Raw genomic sequence first — 16,083 nt, 5'->3', positions numbered from 1 at the left:
AGTAGTTGGTTGTTTATTAAGATTAAGTATTATTAAAGGTAATGGAACTCGTGACAACCCGGATCTACGACCCTGGATTTAGGGGTGTTATATTTGTGGAGATTTGAAACTTGTGATATCCCATGTCAAGGGAGAGTTCGAAGCAAGAGATAAAACAATGGCGAAGTATGTACACCTGGTACGAGCTGTGATGACCCAATTTAATGAGTGCCATGTCGAGCACATTCCAAGAGAAGAAAACACTAAGGCTGATGCATTGTCCAATTTTGCTTCGTTAGAGGTAGATGAAAGTTCTGGGAGCGTGTATTTTCGTGTTTTGAAAACACGCAACATAGATGTTAAGCTTGTTGCCCCTATAGGGCTTGGAAAATCATGGATAAATCCCATTAAGGCCCATATCCAAGCTGGTTGGCTCCCGACTGATGTGACGGAAGCATGAAAATTGGTTGTACGAGCACTGAGGTACTCTTTGATTGACGGAATTTTATACAAGAGGTCTTATGTGGTTCCCTATCTGAGATGCCTTAGGCCCGACGAGGCACGTTTGGCCCTCGAAGATGTACAGGAAGGAATTTGTGGACAACACTTGGGGGGCAGAGCTCTTGCGTATAAGATAACCAGGTTAGGCTTCTATTGGCCGGAAATGATGGCTGATGCCAAAGACTATGTGAAGAAGTGTGATCGTTATCAGAAGCACGCACCAGTTGTTCGACATCCCCCCGAGATGCTGACTTCCATAAACTCTCCCATCCCTTTCGCTATATGGGGAATGGAAATTCTCGGGCCTTTCCCAATGGCCACGGCATAAATGAAGTTTTTAATTATGGCTATTGACTACTTTACTAAATGAATCGAAGCCAAGCCTTTATCCAAGATTACGACCAAGCAAGTTGCCCAATTCTTGTGGGAAACATCATGTGCAGATATGGAATCCTTCGCATCTTGGTAACTGATAATGGAACACAATTCAATAATGAGGAATTCAAGAAGTACTATAAAGAGAATGAGATTGAGCTATGGTTCACTTCCGTGGCCCATCCTCAGGCCAACGGGCAGGAAGAAGTGGCAAATCGAATTATTCTGGATGGATAAAAAGATGATTGAAAAATCCAGGAATAATTGGGTAGATGAGATACTTCCGATACTCTGAGCTTATAGGACCACCTATAGAGTCACTATGGGAGCAACGACGTTTATGTTAGCATATGGGGCAGAAGCAATCGTTCCAGTGGATATATCACATTCATCTCCGAGAATCCAAACATACAATGCTGAAGAAAATGAGGAAGGGCAAAGATTAGCCCTGGACTTAATAGATGAAGTGCGGGATGAAGCACATGTGAAGATTATGGAATATCAGAAAAAACTTCATTTTATTACAACCTAAGGGTGAAAGAAAGGTTTTTCAAGCAAGGTGATTTGGTCTTAAGAAAGGTGGAAGCTTCTGGAGTAGGGCAAAACTCACCCCGAATTGGGAAGGATCATACAAGATTAAGAGCGTTCAAGGAAGAGGATCCTACAAGTTAGAGACTATGGATAGAAATGAAGTACCAAGGACTTGGCACGCTCAGAACCTGAAAACTTATTACTTATAGTTCATCGGAGAGAAAGTACTAACTTATGGTTCAAAAGTACCATGAAGCTTTGCTCGCTTAGGATTTCGTATTCCAGTTATTTTAGTTCATAAAATTTATGTAAGGATGGATCCCAAAGATTTATGAAATTTGTGAAGTTTTCAATACCTAATGTTGAGTTTTTGAAAAACATAATAGAGCGAAAGTATACAATATAAATGCAGATAAATATAAGAACAATAAAGTTCGATAAATAAAGAGACTACATGTCCTAATCATAAATAACATAAGTAGCAAAGCCACACAGGGTCGATAAAAAATCTAAGGAGCGGAAGTGTCCTCTGGGTCCATATCATCTCCTGCACTCTCACTCGATGTCTCAGCAGTACCGGTCTCGGAGGAAGAGGAGCAGAGATCCTCTGCGGCAAGCCTAGAAGATGTCTCTGGAGCAGGAATCAGCTGGGTATGAGGGATATCCTCAGAGATAACTACGCGAGAATGAAATCTTTGTAGTAAAGTCTCGTCATCTGGAAAAGGATAGTCCGCCGAGTTAATATCCGGACAAGGGTCGTTCACAGTCCCAAGGGCCGTGTCCCAACCATTCCTGAAAAACTCGGGAAAAACCGAGTCATATGGTCTGAGTGAACTCGTCTGAGTCCAAGTAAGCGTCAATGATTCTATCTTTCTCAGCTTTAAGCTTCACCAACTCTGCATTGACCTCAGAAAGTTCCTCCTTTTTGCGCTTCATCTTCATTTTTAAGGCCGTATGCTTGACCTTCTACTTCCTCAAGGCCCTGTCGGATTTCTCCGAAGCCTTCTTCCAAGACTATGCATGTCTCACGACCACCTGGAAATGAGCGTTGGTCTGAAATAAGAAAAGAAAACATGAGATAAGGCAAAAGAAGCTTCATGCTTTAAAAAAAAGGGAGATGTTTAAAATTAGAAAGCAAAAAACATACCGAGGCAATGGACTGAGCTCCCATAAGCTTCACACGCTCCACATCCACGCCGGCCATAACATCTGTGAAGTCCTTATGAGTAATGGAATAATAGGACCAATCTCAAGCATGATTCATGGAACCAACCACGTTATCTCCATGGCGAAAACCCCAGAGAGGCTGAAATGAGCCCGTAGGAGTAGGATTAGGAGTGGAAGGGGTTTCAGTACCCCCTGAAGAGGCCTCCTCCATGGGCTCTTTGTGTTTCTTCAGAAAGCTAGGCTCCGTAGCGTTACCACGGGGATCCAATCCTGCAAGCCGGGCCTTCTTCATCTTAGTTGTTTCCCTAACAACCGGCACAACGGAGTTGTTTCTCTCATGGGCTGCTGAAAAGAAACGGAAACAAAGGATCCTTTATGTTAATAACGTCTAAGAAAAGGAAAAAAAAGTAGAGAAAGATAAATACCTTTCTGAGTGACTGTAGAAGGTCCCACATGGATCAGGGAAAACTACTCCAATAAAGTCCAACTAGGAGTCTGACACTCATTTTTAATAAGCTCCTTATATATAATATTTTTCTCCTCTGATAGGCGAATGGTTTTGGGGCTTCCATCACTAACTTTGCCAAAGGAAGACCTAAAAAGGGTGCCCCAATCACCATTCTCCCATCTTAAACCAATAAAACTATCCCTTCAGTGCTGGTTGTTATTAGGGATGGAGGCACTTTTGAAAATTTGTGGGCACTTGGGCCTCTGCCTAATGTAAACCCAACCACAAGAGGATTGGGCACTGTTATAGCATTGGAAAATTTTCCTTAAAATGGCTACAGAAAGGGGAAAACCATGCCTAAGGCATAGGACCATAAAGCATATAATATTTCTCCAAGAATTGGGTGGAAGTTGACACGGGTTAACTTGTAAGTCAGTCAATAACCTAGGAATAAACTCGTGAAAGGGAAACCTAAGCCCCGCATAAAGGGCACCTGCATAGATAAAGAGAGTATCTGGTTTTCAGTGGCATGTACGATCACCAACGTCAAAATAAATTATCTTAAAGGGAGGACGGGCATTATAAGTTGTGTTAAGAAGGTCAATACTAGCTACATTATACCATTTGTTATAATAATCAAAAGAATCTAAATAAGCTGTGGATGGGTAGTCGTCTCCCCTAGAATTGATCAATTCTATCAAAGACATATAAGAAGAACGAATATAAATTTCATTACCTCTCTTTTAAGCTGAGGAGATTTTGGCTGCCCTCTCTGAGCTTTTGTCCGCCATTTATGGAAGTGAAATAGGCGCTTGAAGCTGAGATGAGAGGAAGAGAAGAAAACTTTGCCCTGAAACTTGGCCGGAAAAGCCTTGCCCACCACCGAAAAATCTTTGAGGATTGGGAAGAGGAGTTGAGAGGAGAGAATTTAGAAATGAGGAAGTGAAGTGTGAGGATTCACTTCACCCCTCCACACGCTTATATACCCCCCTAGTCGGTTAATGGGCCGGTAAAGAAGGAATTTTAACCGGTTAAAAGCCCAGCCCAAAGGCTTGGGCTCAATTCTAGAAACTTCCAGGATATTCTCAAGAAAATAAAAAACAGAAAAATAAAATTTTGGGAAAATTCCAGAACATTCTGGAGAGGTTAAGAAGGAAAAAGCCCAGTCTGCAGGGCCAATCAAAAACCTAGTTTAAGGGCCCATAATTTAGAAGATTCCAAAAAAGAAAGGCCCAACATGGCAGGCCCAATTAGGAAATATGGCATGGAAAGACCAAACAAATATGGATCATACAAGGCCCATAAAAGAGCCCAATTCGGTTAAGTTTAAATTTAAATTCTAGTTGAATAAATCTTGACCTAATATTCGATCAGGAATTCTAGTCGAAAAAATCCCTGGTCGAAAAACCCACGACCAGGAGAAAAGGGACCATAATTCGATCAAGAATTAAGTCAAATGATGAATTTGGACCAAAATTTTGACCGAAACCTGGTCGAAAAAACCCCCGGTCGAAAAAATCAAGACCAGGAGAAAATGGACCATAATTCGGTCAAGAAATAAGTCAAATGATGAATTCTGAGCAAAATTCTGACCGAACCCTAGTCGAAAGAATTTATAGTCAAAAAACTCACGACCAGATTCAAGGGGAGCTTAATTCGGTCAAAACCCCAAGTCTAAAAAAAATCATGATCGGATTTCGGTCAGGATTCTGATCGAAAGTTATTCTAATCAAAAGTGTCACTATTAGGAATAATAGAGGCTTAATTCGTTCAGAAAAAAACTATAAGCAAAAATCCTGACTGAAATTCGGTCAGGATTCTAGTCGAATATCCTTCCCCAAAGGCTCCACGACCGGGATAAATAGAGGCTTAATTCAGTCGGAAAGTGACAGGGAAAATCCTGACCGAAATTCGGTCATGATCCTTGTCGAAAATTCATGACCTACAGCTCCACAACCAGAACTTATGGGGGCATAATTCGAACAGGATCCTGGTCGAATAAGGAGTCCTGGTCGAAATTGATATAAAAAAAGAGAAAAAAGGAAAATTCTTGAAAATTAGGGAAAATTCCTGGAAAATCAAGGAAAAATCCAGAAATCAAGGAAAATTCCTGGAAAATCAAGGGAAAATCCATAAAATCAAGGGAAATCCCTGAAAATTAAGGGAAATTCCTGAAAATAAAGTAAAAATCCTGAAAAAGACCAGAAAATTCCTAAAAATGGGAACCAGGTAAGAAAATGTGGAAATTCCAGAAAATATCATGAAGATTTAAATAAAGCAAGTCGTTGTAAATGTGTAGGTCACTCCACACTTTGCGTTAAAAATGATAACCTGTAAGGGAATAAATAAACTTAACTTCTGTGAAATCTTGTACGATTTCCCAGAAGTTGGGGGGCAAATGATAGGGAGTAAAATAAACCCTTGTTGCGTAATTAATATCGCATTAATTATGACCGGTTTGGGCTGTCAATAAAGCCCAGTTTAAAGGGCCCATAACCCTGAATATTAATTAATTTTGTAATTAATTAATATGGATAAAAATAGCTGATAAGTGAAATCCAAATATGGATATAATTCCTTGAAGATTAACCTCCAAGAAACCCCATGGAACAAGGAATCAATTTTCTGCATTATAGGACTCCAAAGTCCACTCTAAGTCTGAGACTTGTCCACCAAGTCTCCTAACCCTAATCCAATTCAAGTGCATCCCATGCCTGTATAAGGGGTCTCACCCCACAAATCAGAACTCCGTTTTTTGACTTGATCCTTAGCATACAGGAAGGTACGTAGGCATCTTGTGAAGGCAGATTGAGTAACGAAGCACGAGAGTAGTCAAATAGAGCCTTGAAGCTCGCGAACCCTAGCATTAAATATACCTTAGTTTTTTATCCATAACATATATATTTCATATAATTTTGTATATATTTTACCAAAAAATCAATAATTATTTTTATATATTTAACTAATTTTATTAATATTAATATTCAGTTTTACACGAAATATGACACGAAAACGACACGAAATGGAGGTACAAGAAAGTACAAAGAACCCTAAATTTTAGGGTCGATTTTGTGTTTGATTTTTGAGTACACGACACGAACGAATTGCTAGGTTTAGTAATAAGGAACAAAGTTTCAGTTGGTTATAATTATAGTTAATAGCTGTCGTCTGCACAAGTAAAACTACTAGGGGTGTGCATTCGGTTCGGTTAACCAAAAATCGAACCGAATAACCAAAAAAAATTTGGTACGGTAAAATAAAATGAAATATTTGGTACGGTTTTCGGTAGGAAAAATTCTGAAACTTGGTTTTTCGGTAAATTCGGTTTTTAATAATGGTTAACCAAAAAACCAAAATACTAACCTAATTTCTCATTCATATATACAAAATATTAATAATAAATAATATACTTAATAATCATATTCTATTCTATTGTCATTGAGAGACGAGAGTGATAATACATACACACCGATACACGCCGCTAAAGCCCACAGCCTACACGGATACTCTCGAGCTCGACTGTAATAACCCCAATTTTTGGAAATTTTTGAAACCCTTATGAATAGTGTTTTGCTGAATGAGAAAACTTTTCATGCCACACTATGTAGGGGTTCTGTTATTGGTCTTCTGGGATATTATTAGTACTCTATGTGGTATATAAGTGTCTGTAAAGATCGTCAGAATCCAATTCCGAACACTTTGATTTTTCCCCGAAATCCACTAGATACGGAAAGAATTGAGTATAAGGTAACAGGATAAAAAGGATTTAAATTAAAGAATTATAGGAGAGGATCATAAAAGAAATATAATGTATTGAGAAAGGTTAAGGAAACCCAAGTAATAAGATCCCGGGTATGATCCCTCAAACGATAAACAAAAACGAAAGTTAAGCGAACCGTATAACAGATCAGCGGTCATTAGGCAAACAATTAGGAAGCTAATCAAAGAGATTAGAGGGGATGATGTCACCCAACCAATGAGAAGAGGGCAAGTAAGGGATGATGACATAACAAATGTGACATAAACATGACATGAGGGGGAAAGAGGTGTGGTTGATTTAGAACCACACAAAGTTGATGGTTAAAAAGGTAATTAACCAAAAGCAAGCTAAAAACAACCAACCAAAACAAATCAAAGCAAAACACAAAATTTTTTTCATCTTCATCATCTTGCTCTCGGCTTTTGAAAGAAAAACAAGGAGGAGTTTTTCAAAAACTCAAGCTACACACCTTCAAAAATTATAAGGTTTGTTTCTTTAGCTTCCATAATTCATAACTTAGTTATGCTATAAGTTTGGATCCAAGAATCCAAGGTTTACCTAGTTAATCAATTCCTAAAATTTTAGGGTGAATAGTAACTTTCAAGAACAAATTTTTGATTTTTGATTTTATTTGTAAGGACAAGGTAGCTTAAGCATAGATCAAGGCTTCCATGGGCATTCCAAGGATCTTTCATGGATTCAAAGCTTCAAGGAAGGTATAAACTCCAAACCCTAGCTTTAGTTTTGAGTATTTAGGAATGGTTATGAGTAGTATAGTATATGTGAAGCATGAAACTTGTTTGTTTAAGAGTTTGGGTTGGAATAGTGGTGATTGATTTGTTGAAATCTTAAGATTTGGTTAAAGAATGTAGTATAGTTTAAATTCAAGTTTTAGGAGTAAGTAAATGGATTATAATGAGTTGGTTTGGGGCTTTTGTAATGTATTTTGGATGGAGTTTGGATTGGGTTGTGAATTGGGGTTGAATTATGGTTGTTTTGAGTTGGTTTAAATTTGGGAAATCGCGTAAACATAGCCATCGTAATGTCCGATTTACTTTAGACTGCTTTTGTTCATAACATTTGGACCCAAGAACTCCCTGCTAGATTCTGACCATCGCCATGTTTAGATATTTCATGTTACGAGCTTCGTTTTGATATGTAGTTCGTTTGATTCCGATGAACGGTTTAGGAGAAACGGCCGTTTTAAGTAACAACATTTCGCGAACGAACCCTTACCCCTCGCCTTACTTTGAAACATAGGTTAAAGACCTTAAAGGACTAATTGAAGTATGAAACAATTATGTAAGGTGGATTAGGAAGTTAGTAAAGTACTCGCGAAAGAGTCGCCTTAAAATTCGTAACGGTTAATTTATTAAAATTTGTGGAGCCGAGGGTACGCGAGCGATTAACGCAAATCGTTAAGCGCGAATTAGGACTCTAAATGGTTAAAGTCTAGTTTCTTAAGTGACCGGGGTCTAATTCCGACTTATGTTGTTGTTCATAGGTTATCGGGACCCACTCTAAGCTTAAGTCTATCCAGGAGCACTCAGGCAAGTTTTCTATCTGTTATACTGTTGTTGTGATGTATACACTTGTATATGCATTATTTTGTAATAGATGCATGACGGTTATATTAGCAAATTCTTGCGATATATTGTAGCATGTGATATGGTACATATGCATGCCTATTTCGTATTCTTGCCATATATATCTGTTGGTTCAGTTGATAATACCTATGCTAGAGAATAGCGCTAAATTGCATATACCCTTAGTATAGGGACCCAAAGGTGAAAACATTTTCTAAAACCGGGAGTCGAGGATCTCGAGTAGATTTTATATATATATATTTATATATATATGGTTATAGTTTTCCAAACTATTAATCGAATAAGGTTTATTCGATAACTTTATTTTATTATTGAATATTATTTCGAATATTCATCCGAGGACTTATGACTCCTTTATTTTATTTAATGAATATTATTTGAATATTCAGTCGAGGACTTATGACTCTGTTTATTATATTTAATGATTATTAATTGGATATTCATTGGAGGATGTATGACTCCGTTTATTTTATTTAATGAATATTATTTATAATATTCATTCGAGGTATTATGACTCCGCTTATTATTTAATAATATTCTTTATTTTATTAAAGAATAATGTTTCGATAATCAAACTTATTTTCGATTATTCAAATAAAGATAGTACTTTCATATAAGTATATCTTTGGTTATTTAATATCCATTTCAAGTATAAGTTTTAAAACTTCTACTTCGATTATTTTTATAAGGATTATCTTTATGAGAATATTATTTAAATAATAATATTCAGATATTTTCTAATATATCGGGACTGATTTATTTTAATAAATCAGCAGGACTCCAAACATTCTTAAAAATGTTTTCGAGTCTTCAAAATGATTATTAAAGTTAGAGTGGACCCCAAAACTCATTTTTTTATATTTAAGATCTTCCTTTCAAAGGGGATTTAAATACTCGCTCAAAACCTGGGGGATCCAGCTCTGTGGTGCATTTTACATTCGCAACGTGGTTGTTGTTTTGAGAAAACAAATGAATTGATTACTTACCCAACGTTCGGGAAGTAAGCCCATCTAATTGAGTCGGCATAAGCAACAGGCCGGGGTACGGTCTATCAAAGTGTAAGTGGCTGGGTGGCAGTCCATCAACGCGTAAGAGGCCGGGTGGCGGTCCAACACAAGGTCCTTATGTGGCCAGGGTGATGACCGGTGGGGGATTCATCCATCTACTAGTAGAAAAGGTTACTTATTGGTATCTTTGCCTGATCAGCAAGATATCAGGTTTATGCCAAAATTCTTTCCTTTCCAAATTTTGGATATTGCAATTCTGTTCATACTTTACATGACAGAGGTTTTCAGGAAACGTATGTATATATATAGGTGTATATATATATCGGGACTTAATGAAGTATATCATAACTTCATTTCCTTCAAAATATTTCAAAGATTGAATCTATTCAAGTCTTATCTTGTAGTCTCATCAGTGTGATGAACTTTTGAAACTAATTATAACTTGAACGGTGGTAGTTCAAGTAGTATTTGGAAAAGATATAAGTATATTGGAGTATCTTGTAACTTCATCTTTTAAACTTATATCTAGTAAATTATTATCTTATGCATGACAAAGATTTTCAGAAAAACGTTGAGACAAGGTTAGATATATGAGATCACCTTGCAATGATATTTGTATACAGTTATACACTGGAACTCTGTGTGTCTTATGCATGGAAGAGGACTTCCCATATTTTGAAAAGTATATATGTATATATATATATACTGAATATTTTGCGACTTCATCGCATTAAGATATCAACTTGGTTCATTTCTTTTGACCAAGACTTTCATGAGTACTATGAGAAGGCTCATATATTGTTAATCATTATACATATTATTTTGGTGGGCTTGTTGCTCACCCTTGCTTTCTTCTCTCATCACACAACATCAGATAGACAAGATGAACAGGACCAAGCTCCCAATTCATGAGCGGATAGGAAACGTTCCGCAGTTTCCTATAGGCGTTGATGTCGCTGTAGCTTAGGTAGGAACTACCAATAGGCTAGGCTTTCAACTTTTGATGTATCAGATTATGTATATTTATGAATTGTAATAATGGCAAAGAAATGTAAGTTTATTCAGAAAACCTTTTAAGGTGCATTGGCAGATAATTGTGGAATAAAATGACTTGTGATTATTTTTGGATGTTCATCTCTGAGACTATAACGTGTGGTGTGTGTGTTTATTGTGGGGTCACAGTACAGAGTAGTTGATTAATTATTAAGATTGGGTGTTATTAAGGGAAATGGAACTCGTGACAACCCGGATCCCCGACCCCGGATTTGGGGGTGTTACAGAAGTGGTATCAGAGCGAAGCGTTATAAACCTCAGAGATGATGTGACGTTAAGATAATAAGAACTCTTACCAAGTTTATAGTCGGACTACCTAATGTAGTACTGACAGTTAAAACCCTTATGAGAACCCTTATAAATATCGTGATAGAAGCGTAGTTCGTTATCGTATATGGTAGCGGGACACCGAACCCTGAGGTTGAGGAGTAACAACGCGATGATGTTTTATTACTAATTGGAGATCGGATTGTGGATCCGATAGAGCGTCCTAACGCAGGACCGGATGATGTTTATATTGAGGATGTAGCGATTGAGGATGTTGTCCTAGAAGGGATAGTTGCTGAGGAGGATCCCGTGGAGGATCCTGACAAGAATGAATAAAGAACCACTGATGAATTGATGACCATGGTTAGGTCGACTACCAGAGGTAGGATTGGTCGATCACTACCGGAGGTTCGTTCAAGTTTGTAAAGATAGTAGCCCCCTTTAACGCGGCTTACTCGTAAGACTGAGAAGTTTGAATGGACAAAGAAATGCGAGAACAGCTTTCAAGAACTGAAGCAAAGGTTGGTGACGGCCCCTATGCTGGCGTTGTCGGATGGAAAAGGAGATTTTGTGAAGTATAGTGACGCTTCGCACAAGGGCTTAGGGTGCGTGCTTATGTAGCACGGTAAGGTAATCGCGTACGCGTCAAGACAATTAAGGGAATATAAAATTCGATATCCCCACCCATGAGCTTGGGCTCGTGGCAATAGTTTTGCCCTAAAGATTGGAGGCACTGCTTGTACGGAGAGAAGTGCGAGATTTACATAAACCATAGGAGCTCTAGTACATTTTTACGTAGAAAGAGCTCAACATACGCCAGATGAGGCGGTTAGAGCTAATCAAGGATTACGATTATGAGATTCTTTATCATCCAGGGAAAGCCAAAATGGTGGCTAATGCCTTAGTGTAAAGGAGAGACTCAAGATGATAATGTCTTTGGGAGAGTTGATAAGAGATTTTGAGAAAATGGAAATAGATATGAAGGTAACCGGAGCTGGTACCGAAAAGCTGTTTGAGATTGCAATACAGTCCGAATTATCGGAAAAGAACATATTGTGCCAGAAAAAGTGATGAAGGAAGGCAAAGAGCCAACAATTAGATAAAAGATTAATACCGAGAAAGATGAGAAGGGAATAATGAGGTATTCCTACAAAATTTGGGTTCCAAGTGTTCAAGAGCTTAAAGATGAGATCTTAGATGAAAGCTAGTTTGAGGAATGAGATTTAGAGCAAACCCTGAACCTGATAGTCAGGGAGGTCGCCATCAAGATAGAAGGAACCCATAACATAATGAAGTGGAAAATGAGGATTTAAAATATGTAGGATAACCCCGATTATGGGGAGGATGAGAAAACATTTCATACTGAGAAAACAGAAGTCGAGCAAGATAGGGAGAACCAGGACGGTACTCCTATGGGGCAATTCATGGACCTGTCAAAAAAAAAGAGAACTTAGACTAATATCCCCAACCACCACCTTGAGGAAACAATGCGGTAGGAAATTCTTTCATGACCTTTAAATCGCTAAGCTCTCAGAGTTCCAAGGAACAGGTTGACCCAGTCGAGGCATGAGCCTGGCTAAAGGAAATAGAAGAATCATTTAAGATTCTAAATGATTGACGAATCACAAAAGACTGTCTTTGTCACTTACCCTCCTAAGAGAGAGACCACCCGCTGGTGAAAGACCAAGGAAGGCACGGAGCAAGAGATTATAATAAACTGATTTAAGTTCAGTCAATTGTTTTCGGGAAAGTAATTCCCAAGGTTATGGAGATAGTGTAAAAGCTTTAGAGTCAGAACAAAGGCGGACGAGTATGATGAAATATGAAGCTAAGTTGTAAGAGTTGTCAAGATTCATTCTGATGACAAGAATCTCAGAACGATGTGATGCTTGAACTCAATGATTAGTGGGTTCATGAAATAATGATAAGAGAAAGGAAAATAAAAAGAAACTGAAGTGGAAAGGAATATAAAGGCAATAGAGTTTGAGGAATGATAAGGGAGTTGGGTATGAGGAAACCCTAAAGACTCGTAGCAATAGAAATAGAAAAGTATGTAATCGTCAGGATGAGGGTGGTTCACCATGAGTTAAAGTTGATGATTGAAGGAATAAGAGATACATATATTTTATCCCCTGTAAGTTGGGAGGATTTGAGGAAACCTTGAGATAGTTCAAAGGATAAATAATGAGACGCGGATAGACTGAGGAGGCAAGGAAGTAAGAAATTAGGAAAATTGGATGTAGGAAGTGACCTTCAAGAATGTGAAGTGTAAGACCGGTGGCTTGATATCCAGAAAGGGAGACGCCAGGTATGAAAGATATCCCAACATTGAGGTGACTGTTGAGATAAACAACAAAAGTAAATAAGGAATTATTAAGAAGAGGTTCGCGTTGAACACGACCCATATCTTCCAGAACATCCTTGTTCTCATTACCAAATTAGGAAACAAAAAAAGCGGGTAAACATTGCTATCTTTTGGAGGCCATATTGATTGACCTCAATTTGAATACAGATGTTATTGTGAAATTAGGCATATACTATCGAGGTGGAAATGATTGAATAAGACACCCTTATCAGGAATATATGACTGTATTTATCCATGGAAGGATGCATGTACCTTTTTAAAGGCGGAATTAAGGATAAAACATCGGTAACTTAAAATGAATCCTAGGGAAATGCATAAAGGTTGGCATTTCACCCTTAATAGGGATAGTATGAGTTTTAACAGTATGAATTGGAAAGGATTAAGGTAACAACAACCTTTAAAGAATCAGTGGAGAAATTTTTCAAAAGTATATAGACAATGATTCTAGTATTAGTATATGGTATTTTGATATGCCCTGTATCTAGGGAATACAGGAGGAACGATTCAAGGATAACCTTAGAGGTTTTACAAGGATAAAGGTAATATTGAAAATTCTCAAGAATAGAAATATTGATAAAGGAAATATGACGTAATTATAATGATGTCAAGTGGGGCACGTGTTAAACCACGAGAAAGTATGGATCGAACCAGTAAAGGTCGAAATTGTTCAGGGCAATTAGGACCTAAGATAAAAGATGTTCTAAGTATGATTGAGAGTCAGTCGTGACAGTGATTAACCTCTAAAGACCGAGGCAATAACTTATGGAAAAATGGTGATATTTTTTTTTACTCATCAGATTTTAAGGAAAACATCTTCACAAAAGCAGTGATTGAAATAAGGTAGAAAATTTATTTGGAGGTGGTTAAAATGACATTGACTGTAAGGAAAGTTACTATCAAGAAAGGCCAAAGAGGTGGCCGACACTTTAAAGGTAAGAGGATAATTATAGGCACTTGTGCCAAAGGAATACAGTGATGATGGTTAAAGCTATGAAGGTTGTATTATGGTTTGGAAGATTGACATTCCTTCTGATGACTGTGCAATACCCAACCGTAATAGTAGTTGGTAAAGGTTTAATTCGTGTAATCGCCATGAGCGGGCTATCTATCTCAGAAGGAACTACCCGGAGGATAATCCCGGACCATGTTTCAAAAAAAAAAAGGACTAAACGAACCTTCGAGTTAAGTCTTCTATTGAAGGTATATGATTGAGAATGGTATTAACCTGCTATAGTTGCTTTGATTGAAACTCTTCTGCAATTTTATCTGCTTCATGTCATGTATGTATGTCAGGATCAGGAGTGTTCTTCATGAATCATGAATGGTGATTAGGTTACCTCCTTAGAAGAATTTTATACGACATGTATGGACTCCGTATGGTTAGATATTAAGATTTCATGGAAAGTGAATGACGACAGTAGGTCAGTAGTGGACCATAGTAGTGCAGCAATGATTCTGCGAGTAATGAGCTGATTACAACCGTGAGAGTTGTATTGGAATGGATGTTGAGATTGAGTACCACTAATCGGGTCGTGGTGATGTATAAGTTATCATTGAATAGACTAATTAAGTAGATTATTTACCTATTGAATATTTATTCCTCCTTATCAATAGAGGGTCGTATGACTATACGAGGAAGGTTGCGATGCAAGCATAGAATTCTAGTAACGATGATGTCTAGAATGAGATCCCAGATTCGATTTTCAATGTCGAGGGAGTTTCAAAGGTGATTGTGTATAAGCTCGAGGAAGAGCATGGGTCCATAAAATGATGGACGGAATAGCAAAAATATTTAGGCATGTGAAATACGATGCTATAATACTTGATGTTGATATAAATACATATATGTTTTGTTCTCCTATGACAAACCTCTATAGTTCAGAGGTAGATTCCAAGCCAGATATTTTATGGCAATAATTTTTTTTTTTACGAATATACAATCCTCTTCAGTTCGTTCTTTTCTCTTCTTTACATTTCATGTAAGCTGAGAAGAACAACCCTTCCAGAAGGGGAGGTATTGCCGAATGACTATCTATCTGTGTGATAGAAGCCTAGTAGGATACCATCTATTATTTAATTGCTTGTCAAGTACTAAAGGCTGGCCACCTTCTGTACTAACTATGCGATATAACAAGTGTTCATTATCATAGTGATCTCTCAACAAATTCCTTTACTTCTATATGATTGATCAAACTTTGGGAAATAGAAACAGCTGAAAAAGGAGTAGTAAAGTTGTGGTGGTATTCGGAATGGAAACACATTCGTGATACTAATGTTGACGTGGTTATTAAAAGGTTAGAGAACGCTAACGAGCAAAAGTATAACCAGTATAATATTAGGAATGGAAGGTAGTAGCGATTACTAACTGGAAAACAATGGGTATTGAGAAGCAAAAGCTCTAATGCTAAAAGCTATAATGAGAGTCTATGCAATAGACTTGAAAGAATTTGGAATGATCACTTAACGCGGATTGAGTTATCTTACGACAATAGATCATATGTCATTATCGAGATATCGTCTTATGAGATTTTTGAGGGAAGACAATGTCGATCCCCCTTATGTTAGGATGAAGTTGTAGAGGTCAAGATACTCGGACCAGCAGTGGTCCAAAGGACCAAGGATTTAATAGATTTAATCAGAGGACGGCTGGTAGTAGCCCAAGATGGACATAAGAAGTATGTTGATTTGACACAAAAGGACAAGGAATGGGAAGTAGGGGACCTAGTGTTGTTATAGGTATTCCCTTGGAAGGGGTTAATGAGATTCAGAAAGAAAGGAAAGCTAAGTCCACCAATTGTTGGACCCTTGGATATATTAAGAAGTATTGGGAGGTTAGCATATGAGCTAGCCTTACCCCAGAACATGTAGCAAGTCATAATGTGTTTCACGTATCAATGTTAAGGAAGTGTAATTCGGATGCCAGACAAATAGGGGCATATGAGCACATAGACACGCAACCCGACGTAACCTATATGGAGCAACCAGGAAGGGTTATAGAGTGAAAAGGAACAAGTGCTTAGGAG

Source organism: Apium graveolens, chromosome 11, assembly GCF_009905375.1.
Source record: "Apium graveolens cultivar Ventura chromosome 11, ASM990537v1, whole genome shotgun sequence".
Lineage (NCBI taxonomy): Eukaryota > Viridiplantae > Streptophyta > Magnoliopsida > Apiales > Apiaceae > Apium > Apium graveolens.
Note: the sequence above shows the minus strand (reverse complement) of the source record.